The 13,395-nt window shown below is 39.4% G+C and overlaps 1 protein-coding gene across 6 annotated transcripts in view; it reads right to left on the reverse strand.

Annotated features, from left to right (window-relative positions):
* The window catches only part of arhgap32b (Rho GTPase activating protein 32b), a 125,684-nt gene that overhangs the window by 96,969 nt on the left and 15,320 nt on the right, over positions 1–13,395 (reverse strand). Inside the window, exon 1 of one of the 6 annotated variants that reach the window (XM_065962946.1) lies at positions 411–429. The exons of the other annotated variants lie outside the window; for them this stretch is intronic. The gene's annotated coding sequence lies outside the window, so the exon portion shown is untranslated. Of the gene's footprint in view, positions 1–410; positions 430–13,395 lie in introns of those variants that run through there. 6 annotated transcript variants of the gene reach the window in all.

Raw genomic sequence — 13,395 nt, forward strand, 5'->3', positions numbered from 1 at the left:
AGCGTCGATGCACGTACATGAGCAGTTACTTTCCTGTTGAGTGACCATCTTGTATTTCTTATACTGTATATCTTTTCCACAATGTTTGAAAACTGCATTTAAGGGATCACTGCAATAAATGAGTATATCTAAATCTCTACAGATCGAAGATAGATCTAAGAAAGGTATCGGCCGATATATTAGCATCAGTAACGGTATTGGCCCCAGAAATCCCATATCCTTCTCCCTAGTAAATAGTTAACAAATGTGCTCATTCTTGTAATAAGAATCCTAATTCTTTAGTATCCATGTGGTCCAAACCCTTGAAAGAAGACTGAATGACCACAGCCCATCCAGTGTTTCCCCTCTCTGTCCAGTGAAACAACAGACTATTCAAACATATTGATATTTAAATTAGATGGTGACGTCACCTGTGCAGCTCCCAGCAGGTCCTTTGAGCACCCAGCAACAGTTTGTAACTCTGCTGCAGTGAGTGAGAGTGCACAGCCCAGTGTCGGCAGCGTGTAGCAATTTCACGGTGTCTGATAAAAACAGCAGAAAAGCAATTTGTTAAACTTGTTCTGCTCAAATATCCAGAGGACATCGAATAACCACAGAGAACCCGTGGCAACAATATCTGTGAGATTTCTTTGTCTTCTCGCCCCTTAAACATTTACATCGTTTGAAGTGATTACGACACAATAAAGAGGCTCACGTCTTTAACACAGCTCCACTATCCATGACTTATCTCTTAAAGTTTGTATTGCAATCCACCTGTTAAAAACTCCTGATTCAACACTTTTTTCTTTCAGATACTATTCATATAAAACCTCACAATGCTGATTCTATGACCCATTCACAAAAAAGTGAGATATCAGAGCCCACAAAGAAGCCCACTGTTAAATATTTTCTACAGTCTTCTACTTGTTAGATAATGTGAACCTATATCAAGCTCAACAGAATAAAGATATTGACTTCTTCACATCTGATATTGGATTCTGCAATAATCTCAGTAATTCAGTGGTCAAGCTTTGCTACTTAAAGAAACATATTACAGCATTATCTCCTTATATATTCAGGTTTACAGCAGAGAACCAGACATGAGAAGAGTTAGTGTGCAGACAATCAGTGCCTGGAAGAGGATTATATGCATTTTTAAAGCTGATTTAAAAGCTGTCATCTGTATTTAATCCCAACTTCTGAGTATTCATAATAGAGTTTTTAAGTAGAAAAGAGTTGTTTCCCCACGACCAATGGTTCAGAGTTTACGCTAGACTTGTATTTTGACGGCTAATTTGGCTGTGAACATCCCAGAATTTCTTCCATATAGAACAACTACCAGACATATCTGTGATCACCTACATTCAACAGCAATACACAAACACTATTGTTCATTTATATCACGCGAGAATTGAATGTCTTTAAAGTCCTCGCAGTACCGTGTGCACATTGAGCGATTATTTCTCACAAATCCTGGTTTAGTTCAGATCAGTTCACAACAGGCAGCAAGCTAGCTTCAGAAGAGAAAATAATCACAACATTCAACAGCACAGTTCATGAAAATAACAGGTTAAGGGACTGACACACGAAAGGATTGTGCTGCTTTTGCGCTTGGTTAACTAGCAAATTAATCAAATATACACCGTCACACAGTCACACATGCACGCACGCAGTTAGAGCGGAGCAAAAAGGACGTTAAAGAGAGAAACGTGCACGCAACATAACATCTTGCTTTATCTTTCTAAAGTTGATTTGCTGCTCATTCTGTGCCTGTTGTTGATAAAGTGCTGGAATATACAATCCAGAGTTTGTGCATTGTATTTTATTTTGAAATAAACCGGATGCTCTGTGTGTTTCCTTGTCTAACTTCCTGTTCAGGCCAAGAGATGGTAAATAAAACCTGCTAATGTAAACCCTGGGAGGAACAGTCTCATTTAGTTTTTCACACAGACATTTTGTGACTCACAGCAGAGCACTACAGCTGAGATCACCTCCTGAAACAGTTCAACACCTGAACAGATCCAGTCAGTGATAAAAAGCACCGGTGCATATTAAAATAGAGTCAGTGGAGAAGATAACTTTAACATGATGCATTTCAGTTTGAAGATTGACCTCTTATTTCTGTGATGTGCACTAGTAAGCCACAACATGTAGCATGGGGATTACACAAAATACACAACAAGGAAAACACTGAACAAGCGGCATAGTTTTTACACTAACTATTCAGGAACACAAACCATGTGTTTTTGTAGAGACATGCACGGAATAAAATGGGTTTACATTTTTTTTAAAGTTGCATTAAAGCTGAAATATTTGTTAAATCACAAGTCGTCTACCTGCATCACCGTGCCTGACCAGCACGCCACCACACATGTTGAAGCCACACCCCCAATATTATAAAGCCTGCCTTCAGCCCTGTCACGTCCTCTTTTTTCCCTTCAAACCAAGTCACACACATGCTGATGCTGGCAGGAACTAAGAGAGCGGAAATATTCAATTTTTATTCACTGTGTTTACTGTTAGAGTGACGTTCCTCAAGTGGATGCATTAATTATGCAAGTTAAAAAAAAAAAAAAAGAGAGACAGAGAGAGAAAAAAGAGAGAGAGAGGGGGGGGGGGGAGAGAGAGAGAGCTATCTAAAGTTCACAAATAAATTGTGAGCATTTCGGTACAAACCGTTCCCCGCCTTTTGGACAGTGTGCAGGAGTTTGCTTACAATTTTAAATAATAAAGAACAGGGAATGACCAAATATTGGGTGCAGACTAGCAATATATGTTGCTGTGGAATCAAAACTGGAATCAATACTAGAATTGTAACAAAGTTTTAAAAAATCTGGCTTTGTCACAACCCTGGAGGATTCAGTAAATTGCCAGTAGATTATCTGTACAAATGTTCATTTTCTGCAGGAAGTCATTCTTACTGGTCTTAAGGCTGTCCTATGGCTGATGCATTTTCCCTCAAGGTCCCACAGGAAAGAAAAAATGTTTACAGGAAACTTGTTTGTGTCCTCTGCTGAGACAATTTTCTAATAGAAACAGAATAAGATATCCCTCACACACAAACAGACCATACACACAGAGAGAGACCACACACACACACAGCTTATGAGAACTGCTGATGCTGAACATGTATTTTATGTTTTTAGCTGATCCTCACTGTCACTATTTCTCGGTGTAAACAGAATGCCAAAGGCAAGTTTCCACTTTATGTCATGTAATACACTAAGTTTTCTCATCTCAGCTTATGGTTCCCTTCATCCCAAAAGAATAAAGTTAAATGTTTGAAATATCTGCAGTTTTCAAATAAAGCATACAATTATCCTCCACACTTTCCTCTTTATTATTAAGACGGATTAAGTGGTTGTATTAACATGAGAAAACCCCCTCTTTTATTAGCGTATTGAACAACAGCACTCCTTTAAGCCTAACTGTGTATCCGTCATGTAAAAGCTCCGTCTTCCACATGAGGTTTGAAAAATCATTTTGACAAACACAGTTTGGATTCGATTATACAATGGGAGCAGCAAGGACTCATCCTTACTGTCTATTCTGAGCTCTGTCACTCATTGCTGTAACTCTACAATGCCTCTGTCAGAGCCTGCGTTTACTCTGACACTCTGTGTTTTTCTTGAATGAGGCTCGAACCACACTCCACATTCCTCTGATTGTGTCAGAACGAGCTCTGTGCAGCCTCTTCAGGGTTTCAAACAACTTTGAACCCTTCTTCTGCCGGCAGTGACAACATGCATGCTTCAGTGTGTGGAGAAATATCTTTTAGTTCAGTTTAGGAGGACCAGGTAACAAAGATAGAACATTTAGAGTCTGATTGGTAGGCTATCCCATTGCCTTTTAGTGGCCTGCATTTTGCTGACAGCTGATGCATGTAATCAGATGATTCAAACCTTTAGTTTTTACTTAAAGGAAACATGTTATGAAAATCCACTTTTACAGTGTTTTTGAACATATATTTGGGTAACCTGAGTCTACCGACCCACAAAATGTGAAATAAATCCATCCAGTCCTTTGTTTATGGTCTGCATAAGTCTTACAACACAGAGAAAAATGCTCTGTTTAAAATGTGCTCTCCTTGTGATGTCACAGTGGGATTCTGGTAAAAAAAAAAAATCCCCTCCCCTCCCCTGGTATCTCCACCCATGGACTCCACCCCCAGACTAGGAAAAAACTTTTGCGCAGATCTGCCATTTTTATTCTTGCCACAGAGGAGTGATGTCTACGGGGAAAACTTGCATTTAAAGAGACACACACACCAAAACAGAGCGTTCTGAGAGAGCTGGTTTATACAGGGTTACAAACCTCCTCTGGTGCTTGATTCATGTTATATTTTTAACAAAGCACAGCACAGATGTTTCATTTAGACCACAGGGGACTGTTTGAAAAGGTGGAGAAGGAGGATAATATCCTCTTTAAATGGTAATTTAACCATGGTCCATATTTGAGATCAAAATCACTAATCCATACTAAAACGTTCAGTTTGTTTTCCTGAGACTTTTTGTTTTATAGCTTGTATAATATTCTGGATGTAAAGCTTCTCTTTTTGAAATTTCATTCTACATTTTATTTTTCTCATCTTTCTATTAATATTCTCATTCTAATTTGTATTACTTTCATTTTCTATTAAAGCCTCCTGTGGCCAAGTGTTGAGACTTAGCATGTGTGCTAAAACACTCAAAACAATGCATCATGGTTGGTCCAATGTAACTGTGATCTCAAATAAAAAATACATATCTATTGCTTCAGCTGCTAGCCTTGATACGGACTGTAATCGTTGTGATATAATCTCTGATGTGAAGTATGTCCAATTGAAGTACTTGTTTTTGCCTCGTCAAAGATAGTTCTTTTTTCAAGAGTAAGATGCCTTTTTGAAACTAGACACAGATGTCCCAATGTCTCTTTAAATCAACCTGACGGACTACATTGAGAAAAACATCAATTCAACTCAAAGAACATGAGAGTTGCTTGTTGAAGTGTTTGGCTGGCTGTGTTGCTGTGCGGCTTTGCTGATTTGAACTGTTAGTTTGGATGTTACATACACTAATATATGTGTAAGGCACATTAACACAAACAAAGTAATCAAGGCAACGTTATCTGGAGTCTCTTAAGAGTGAAATGTAGCGGCTGTTTATCGTCTCAAAAAAGGATCTTAGTCATCAACAAACATGTATACCTCGACTCTGCAGCACTCTGAGCTTATCTGGGGAATAAACACACATTAAGTTGACATATTTGATCAGGTGCCTTTGCCCTGAGAGATCAAGGTGCAGCCTGATCCAGTGTCAGCTGAAGTAATCGAATGGAGCCATTCTTAGAGTTTTAGTACCCGTTTGCCATTTAGTTCTCTAAAATATATATTTGTTTTAAATAAAAAAGGAGATTATGCCTTTAAGCAGTTGTCTCTTTGTAGCAGCAGAGTAACAGGGCCGCCTGCTGATCAGACAGAGACTGCTCTATAAGGTCACTCACACAACTCAAAGGTCACAGGTTCAGTCCTGCAGGAAGCCATCTGTTCTGTCAAAGTGTCCTTGAGCAAGAAAGTGAAGCTCCACTTAGAAAGTGACTGTATGTCGGACAGAAACATCTACTGCGGCAAAGCTTTACGATCCTAAAGAAGGAAAAATGTTACCAGTTGTCAACAGGAATGTTCGAGCTAAGAACAAATACCAAATGTTGCATGTCATCACCCACTCTCTCCTCTAGCTGTCCTTTCAATTAAAATTAAAACAAATCTTTAAAAAAAGAGAATTGTGATTGATTTAATTTGCACCAACAAAAAAGTTCCATCTGGTTGGTGCAGACTTCAACTATCAAATGCAATGTAGAGAAATGCAATGATTTGGTTAAGCAATAAAAATCTTCAACTGTCTCAAGTCTTATGAATATGAGAAAGAAGCTGTATGTAAAAAGTATCAAAAAGAGGCAGAATATAGCCTTAACTCTTTCCACAGAAAAACATAATTGTGTTCACTGCATCTGATTTTAAAAAAAAAAGCAGTCATTTGACCCTATTCAACCCAACTCTGGAAAACTCTGTGCACAGAACCACTGGGGGAATCATGGCTGTTGAAGAATGACTTTTAGAGTAAGTCTTTTTTTTTTAAATGTTTGAAACAATGTCCTTCCTCGGTGCAGTGTCATGCTCGGGTGTTTGGTTTGAAAGCTCTGTTAGTCACAGAAGCCGGTTTAATACACTGGCATGTGCTGGGGTCTCTGGAGATGGAGCAGAGGATTTAACAAACTAGAGTACATTTGGGTTAGCATCAGGAAAGCTAATCTCTCAGCCAGCAGAGGATGTGAGGCTGCCGGCCAAAGAGCCACTCTCCCATGTGAGACTGCTGCTGTATAGGACTCTCACTGCTGGCATATTTGACATATACAGGAAAGCTCAGAAATGAATCCAGAACAATGAACCAATTAATAGGAGTGGGAATCGCAGAGTAACTCACAATGTAATAAAATATGATACATAAAGATGGGATACATAGCCATACATTCTTCTCAACGCTGTCTGACATTATACCGCTGTCAATGTATTCTTAAACAAGCATTAACCGAGCATAGCATCATTCATGTCATAAGTGCCACCTTCAGGAGTCATGGAGTGTTTATGAGGTGAGTCAAATCTGCAAGAAAATCTGTGAAGAGCACTATTTTTTATATATTACAATATTGATATGTGGCACCAGCAATTATTATTGTTGCAATTAATAATTGTATCAAGGTAAAGAAGAAAATATATTGCTCTATTGATATTTAGTCCCACCCCTAAATATCTTCATCCAATCAGGTCAACATATTCCCTCTCTTGAGAAACATTACGAGACACATTTTGTATCATCATCCTGTGAATAATGTCTGTTTGATCATCATAAACAGATGAAAAGCTATTCTTGCTGCCTGACAGGAGACCTTCATTGACGTCAAAATGACATCATGAGGATATGTTTTTGTCTCCAATGAGGCTGACCTCATCATGCTGAGAGACAAAGTTACACCTAAAGGGGAATTATCCACGGGAATGTGTTCATTAAAATACATTTGTGTGGCTGAAGGAGACCTCAATCCACCCACAGAGTGATTCAGTGAGAGCCTGAAGAGACTGAGCCTGTGTTTCTCTTTAAGTCTGAGCTGATTTTTAAGCCTAACTTAATGAGGGACCAGCAGGAGTATGGTGGCCCTTAGAGCTCAACATGATGCTGATAGACAAGAAAATAAAGAATACATGTTTATCAGATTTGCAATGGTATTTGGTTTGTTTATCGGAGGACACTGGAAGCCACAATACACATGACTGTTAATTTATTTTCTTTTAGGGTGTAACGTAGATATTAATAAGTATGACATTTGTCTCATATCTGAGGTGGAGAAGTATAAATTCAAGATTTTGGGAACATCTCTATCATTTGAACTAGGCGTGGTGATGATTTGATATCTGCAATCTAATCATAGGAGGACTTACATTGACATATAGCTTGTCCTCAGGTGGATTCACATGAGAGGGTAGGATTTTAGTTCCTCATTAATGATGTTAAATAACACTAAAGCACTAGCCAACTGTAAAGAGCTGTCATTTAGCATTGCATTCATAGCTTTGAGAAACAAAAAGGTCATCCCAGCGAGCATAGCGTAATAACTGCAAACTCTGACATTGATAGAAGAGCATTTGATAACTCAACATTCAGTCACCAAGAAAAACAAGGGTTTAGGGTGACTGGGCTTCCTGTTCTAACTGACTCAGATGACGCAATCATATAAAACCACACTAAAATGATTGTGATAATAGCCATGAAACTGGGCAGAGCGAGGCAGGTTTCAATCTAAATTTGACTGGCCACGCCTACAAAGTCTCCAGCAGTAAAATGAGCTGTTTGGTCAAGTATTATGTCAGAATATTTTCACAAAGGTTTTTGATGGTAAATGGGACACGAATTAAGTTTACACATGTGTATTTTTCTAAGGCTGTAAAATGAATCAAATATTAATCATAATGGGAGCTCTGCCCACAGAAAACTCCACATCATATCAAATGAAGCGCTCTCTAAACCGACAGCCACTCAGGGGGCGATTGAGAAGTTTTGGGCTTCACTTTTAGGGGAGCTGGCATGTCTTGTGAAGAGCGCCTACCTTGCAGCGCCAGTTTATAGTTGTAGGGTAAACAAGAGTGACAGTCAGGAGAAACAAAAGTCAAATGTCTGCAATGGAAACCCAAAAGCTGGTCCCTCAGAGTGGCTTGTGATATTGAAGGTATTTCCAGATTGGGCTAAACTGGAAGTTTTGAGTGGCGCTGTGATTAAGATAAAATCAATTTAAGGAGTGTATGAAACCTGTTTCTGAACTGCAAAGCAACAGAAACATGTTCAAACAACTCAAGAACCACCAAAAAGTGAGATATGATGAGTGTATGAAGGCCAAGGGCAATAAAGTCACAGTTCCATTCACTGTTTGGTGTCAAATAAGACATCCAAAAAAGTGATGCCCTATATACTCGGGGTAAATATTTGTGGGTAGAACTAGAAAGAGTTTTTTAGGTTAAAGCTTAATGCAAAGATCTTAGTTTAAGCCAGAATTTAGAATGAAATGTGAGATGAAATGCCGGTGAAATACAGTTGAGTCATTTGACCTTTTACAAAAAGTCTCCACGTACAGAAATGGATGACCTTGAAGCCGATTTGGAAGCTCTTGAGTAGAGCTATGTAATCAAACTTGTCCTGATAATTAGCAGGCTAAAATCTGATAATCCACCCACTCACAGCAGCTCACCACGCTTAGTGAATTACCACAGGAGATAATGCAATAGGAGGTGAGATGGGATCTAAATTAGCAAGTTGAAAAATTAGCAGGCTGCAGAAGCTCAAGTGATAGTAAGTGTTTGCTTTCTTTTGACAACAGTAAGATAATAGTGGTTATTTTATTCCATCCATGTAAACATCTTGATCTGGGCAGAATCAGAGCTGGGTTAGTGTGGCTCTTTTAAATTACTCCTTCTACAGGTTAATGATGTTTAAATTCTTCACACACAAGCAAAGTCACACAATGAAGCCGATACAACGTGGCGAGTGGAGCACAGCAAGAGGGAATGGAAAAAATAATGTTTTTGAGGAAACAGAAAAACCTCAATCATATTAAAACAAATACCAAATGCCACAAGTGAAAGGACAGGAATTCTAGTGGTCTGAGAATCCATGAGAGCAAAAAACAAAGCTCAACAAAATCCATCCATTCTGTTTTGTATTACCATGACAAAAGACATTAAGACTATCACATATTTTGCCACAATTAACGCAACTAGGAAACAACTTATTAAAACTTTATTGCAGTGGTTTTTCCTCTAAAAGTTGTTGTTCTAAGTAATCAGAATTAAAGACCCAGAGTCGACTTTCAATGTTTAAGCCGAGTGTCAGCACTTTTGTTTTTGAAATGCTGGAGAGAAAGGATGTAATTACCAAAGCACTCAGGTTGGAATCAAACCCCGGACACTGCGGTAGGTACTCATCCTTGGTTAAAGAGGCCCACACTTATTTTTGTTCCTTAACAACGTTGAGTAAAATCACAGACTGTATACAGCCTGGATAAAATCATTTCTTGAGATAAGTGATGCTAAGTTAATCTCTTAGCATCTCTTCACTCTGAAACAGTTGTCAACAGTCGTGTCACCTGAAACTAGAGATGCACCAGTTGGGTAAATCAGGTCAGATACCGATGTTTGAAATAATAGTTTAGCCAATTCTGATGTTTGTTTCATGACTTCTTTTGGTGTAAGACTCCCACGATTACCTCTCATGTTTCACATTGAAAACAAGTCAGTTGGCTCAACAGGTTACTTCATCTGCCCAATAAAAAACCTCTCAAGTAACATGTTTCTAATGTATGTTTTTCTTGAGGTCATTGGTCAACAGATCATTAAATTGGGGTTTGAGAGCTGATCTGCAGAAAGCTTGTTTTGAAGAGCTTTGCTTGTTTTTAGATAAGATAAAAATATTTCTGTATTAATCAGGTCAGGTGTTTTTTGCCTGTTGTCAACATTTCCAAAAAGGAAGAATAGGCCCAAAAAGCACAGAAGAAGTAGCCTGCAGGTAATGTTCAAATGTCCAGCTGTCAGTGTGATAGCCTCCAATTACCTTACATTTAAAATGAGGACTCGTAGGCTGATGAAGGAGCTTAATGGGAGAATATAATCCAAAAAAAAAAAACAATCTCCACGTTGAACAGTTATCTAATATCAATTGTATAAAAACTTTGACTTTTTAAGTCATATTGCTGAAGATTCTCTGTAACCAGAAACTATTAAAATGCCATGAGTGAGCTTTTTACCTGAACCTGGATATTCACGATGATTAGATTTCGATGAATGCAAAAGAGAACTGAAAGTTACTGAGTGACAGTGATCGTGAGAAAACACCTTTGTCACACAGTGCCCTTCACACCAAAGTTGTTGGGTCATCAAAACATGCTGACACTCAGCGTTTGTTAGCTGACATAAGAGCAGTAACCAGCAGGACTGTGTTTAATGTAAACTGAAGTGAGCAGTGTCATCTCACAGCAAGAAAAACAAATGCTACAGGCATGAGAAAAACCTATATCCAGGTCTTCAGCTCCTGAGATGACCCTCTAGTCTATAATGAGACACTTCTGAAAGTGAATTATATTTAGTATGTAAATAGTGCTACTTGAGTACACACATGTACACCACAGTAGTAGATCTGATGGAGCCAGATGGTGAATGAAAGCCACTCCAACAGTCTGACTGTCCATCAGGAGAGCTGAGAGGATTTTCTCTCTGCTGTTCCAATCCTCTTATTTTTCCCATTCAAATGCATTTTCCACTCAAATACATACATAGTAAACACATCAGCGACTTATCCCCGAGTTAAATTCTATCCCTGGTCCCAGCCCGACCACCAGGTGTCCAGACTAATCATTTTAATGGAAAACAAAACAGGCTCATGTGAAAACATGTGAGCCCTTATTTGGGACTAAGTTTACCCTGAGAATGCTGACACCTTAAGGCAAAAAGCCTACATTGGTAGAGTTGTGTGTGGCTGGGTCCTCCCAATGGCGACCTCTAATTCAACTCAAGGCCTCAACCCTTTGCTGCATGCCATCCTACTCCCTCTTCTCTATATTTCATTTTCCATTACTCCTTTAGCTAACCTTTTAAATATAGGCATTTGCCAAAAATATTCTCAGAAAGAAACACAATGATAAATCCTCCATTACTAATCACAAGGCTACGTTCTTTTTTGCACATGTATGTGCTTAACGTGGTAGGCACTGCCCTAGTTGATATGCCAGTTCAACCTGGCACAGCCTCATCTGGATTTTCTAGATCAAAATACAACCAAACTGAGCTGCTCTTATTTATTCATGGTTTATTTGACAATATACATCGACAAACTCAAAACAGCAAGTATTACAAGATGCTACTGTCCACTGTGCTGGTTTACATTTGGACAGTAAAGCGAGGAGAGCAGGTCCATGAACCAGAGCTACAGTCGCTCATTGGCTACAGCCATAGCTACCAGGCGGCTACGGTAAATATACATACACAATATCTGACCGATATTGAGGGCCAACATTCAATTCCTGATATTTTGTTTAACTGACTTGTGGTAATTCTGTTGCTGATGTTCAGTCAGATAGTTGTGCACATCCCTAGTAAAAACCATAACAAAAAAAAAATTCTATGAATCTTACACGTCAAAGCATCATTTAAGTGGAGGAGGAAGGCACGACACAAATGAAGACCTGTAAAGCTATGCTACATACGATAAGTCCATGTTAACAAAGCACTCGGTTGTTACTGGTTGTAAGCCTAATTAAGTGGAATCATAAAAATACGGGAGCTACTTCTGTGTCTGCACTTTAATTATTCAGACTGACTTACAGCTGACATCCACTTGACGGCTTTACTGGAAACTATTATTTTAATTGCGATGTTGAGTTGGCAGCAGCTGTGCATGGTAATCACTTGGCTCTCAGGAAACAGAAGATAAGACAGCGAGAGAGGGGAGCTGACTTCACCGAGGCGGGGGCTTCATATTTGCTCTCTTTTATTGCCTCTGCAGTGCATCCTGTGCAGAAGGAATAACTCTGCCTGACTGAGACGTGTTGTGAGGAGAGGAGAGGGATGAGGACAGGGCGCCACCCTGCCCGCCATGCTGACTCACTGTGACAAACACTGATAAATAAGTGATTTATCAGTGATCCTTCTTCATAAATCTCCTGGAAAGCTGTGCTGAAAAATGCAGGCAGGTTTGGGGCTGAACTAATCCTCCGTCCGAGTGTGGCATCTCTCCTGTCAATTATCTCTGACAGAGTTTGTAACAACAGAAACCCTGCGAGCACAAACCCAGAGGCTCACTGATTGGATGCCTCCCTGCATGTTTCGTCTTCATTACCATTCTTCCTGCTCTGATTAACGAAGAGAGGATGACTCCCTTTTTTTCCAGATCGAGAGCTTCACTGACCAAAACAAACCACAACTCAAAGTTAGTGCCCAGTGACCGCTTCAGGTCATTACTAAAGATTCACTATTGACACAGTATACATCTTAGAAAGTTAGCTCAGTCAATCAACCAGAAGCTGCCATCTATGAACCCATTTACGTTTGTCATTTTAATGTTCCAATAGCCAGATTAATGAATACAGATGCAATTTCAGACACAGGGCAAGCACTGTATGCCTCCAACATGTTTACAATAACACAAATGGACTGCTTCTGTTTAGAGGAGTTTTCACACAAACATCTCCTGAAAACTTCCCCATCTTTTCAGAGTGAGTTGCATTAAACATTTTTTTCACCCCACCCCTTTTCCCGCCGGCCCCCCTAGTCAAATGCCTTCCTGAAGTTGGGTTGAGCAGATGTGAGAACACAGCAGGTAATATTCAGGAAAATACCACAAGTGAACAGGCAGGGTTGATGGCGTGTCAGGTGTAAACGTTTTGAACGTAATGAAGCTGCTTCTTACTCGTTTCTACTCGAAAGTATGTTCTTTACAAGCAGCTACATCCGCTGTTAAAAAAGCCAAAGTGGAAGTGATAAAACCCACAAAGTGTCCACCTGAAGCTGGCTGCAAAAGCCTCGGATGTTATGTACACATCCCTCAAAAAAAGCTAATGCTTACAGCTTTAATAAGCATGTTTACAGCCTGGTTTAAAAGACTCATTTCTGTATTGACACACATATGGGGGTGATGATTTTATAAGTCATCGGTTTTGGTTTTATGAAGTTAGGCTGTGGCGCGGTGGTAGAGTAGGTGAAGGTTAGGGGCTGGATCCCCAGCTCCTGCAGCCACATATTGAAGTGTACTTGGGCATCCTATGGGCAAGACACTGAATCCCAAGCACAATTTTGATGGTAAAACGATACACCGTTCAGCCACTCTGCTAATAAAGCCTCCA

This window comes from Labrus bergylta, chromosome 14, assembly GCF_963930695.1.
Source record: "Labrus bergylta chromosome 14, fLabBer1.1, whole genome shotgun sequence".
Taxonomy (NCBI): Eukaryota; Metazoa; Chordata; class Actinopteri; order Labriformes; family Labridae; genus Labrus; species Labrus bergylta.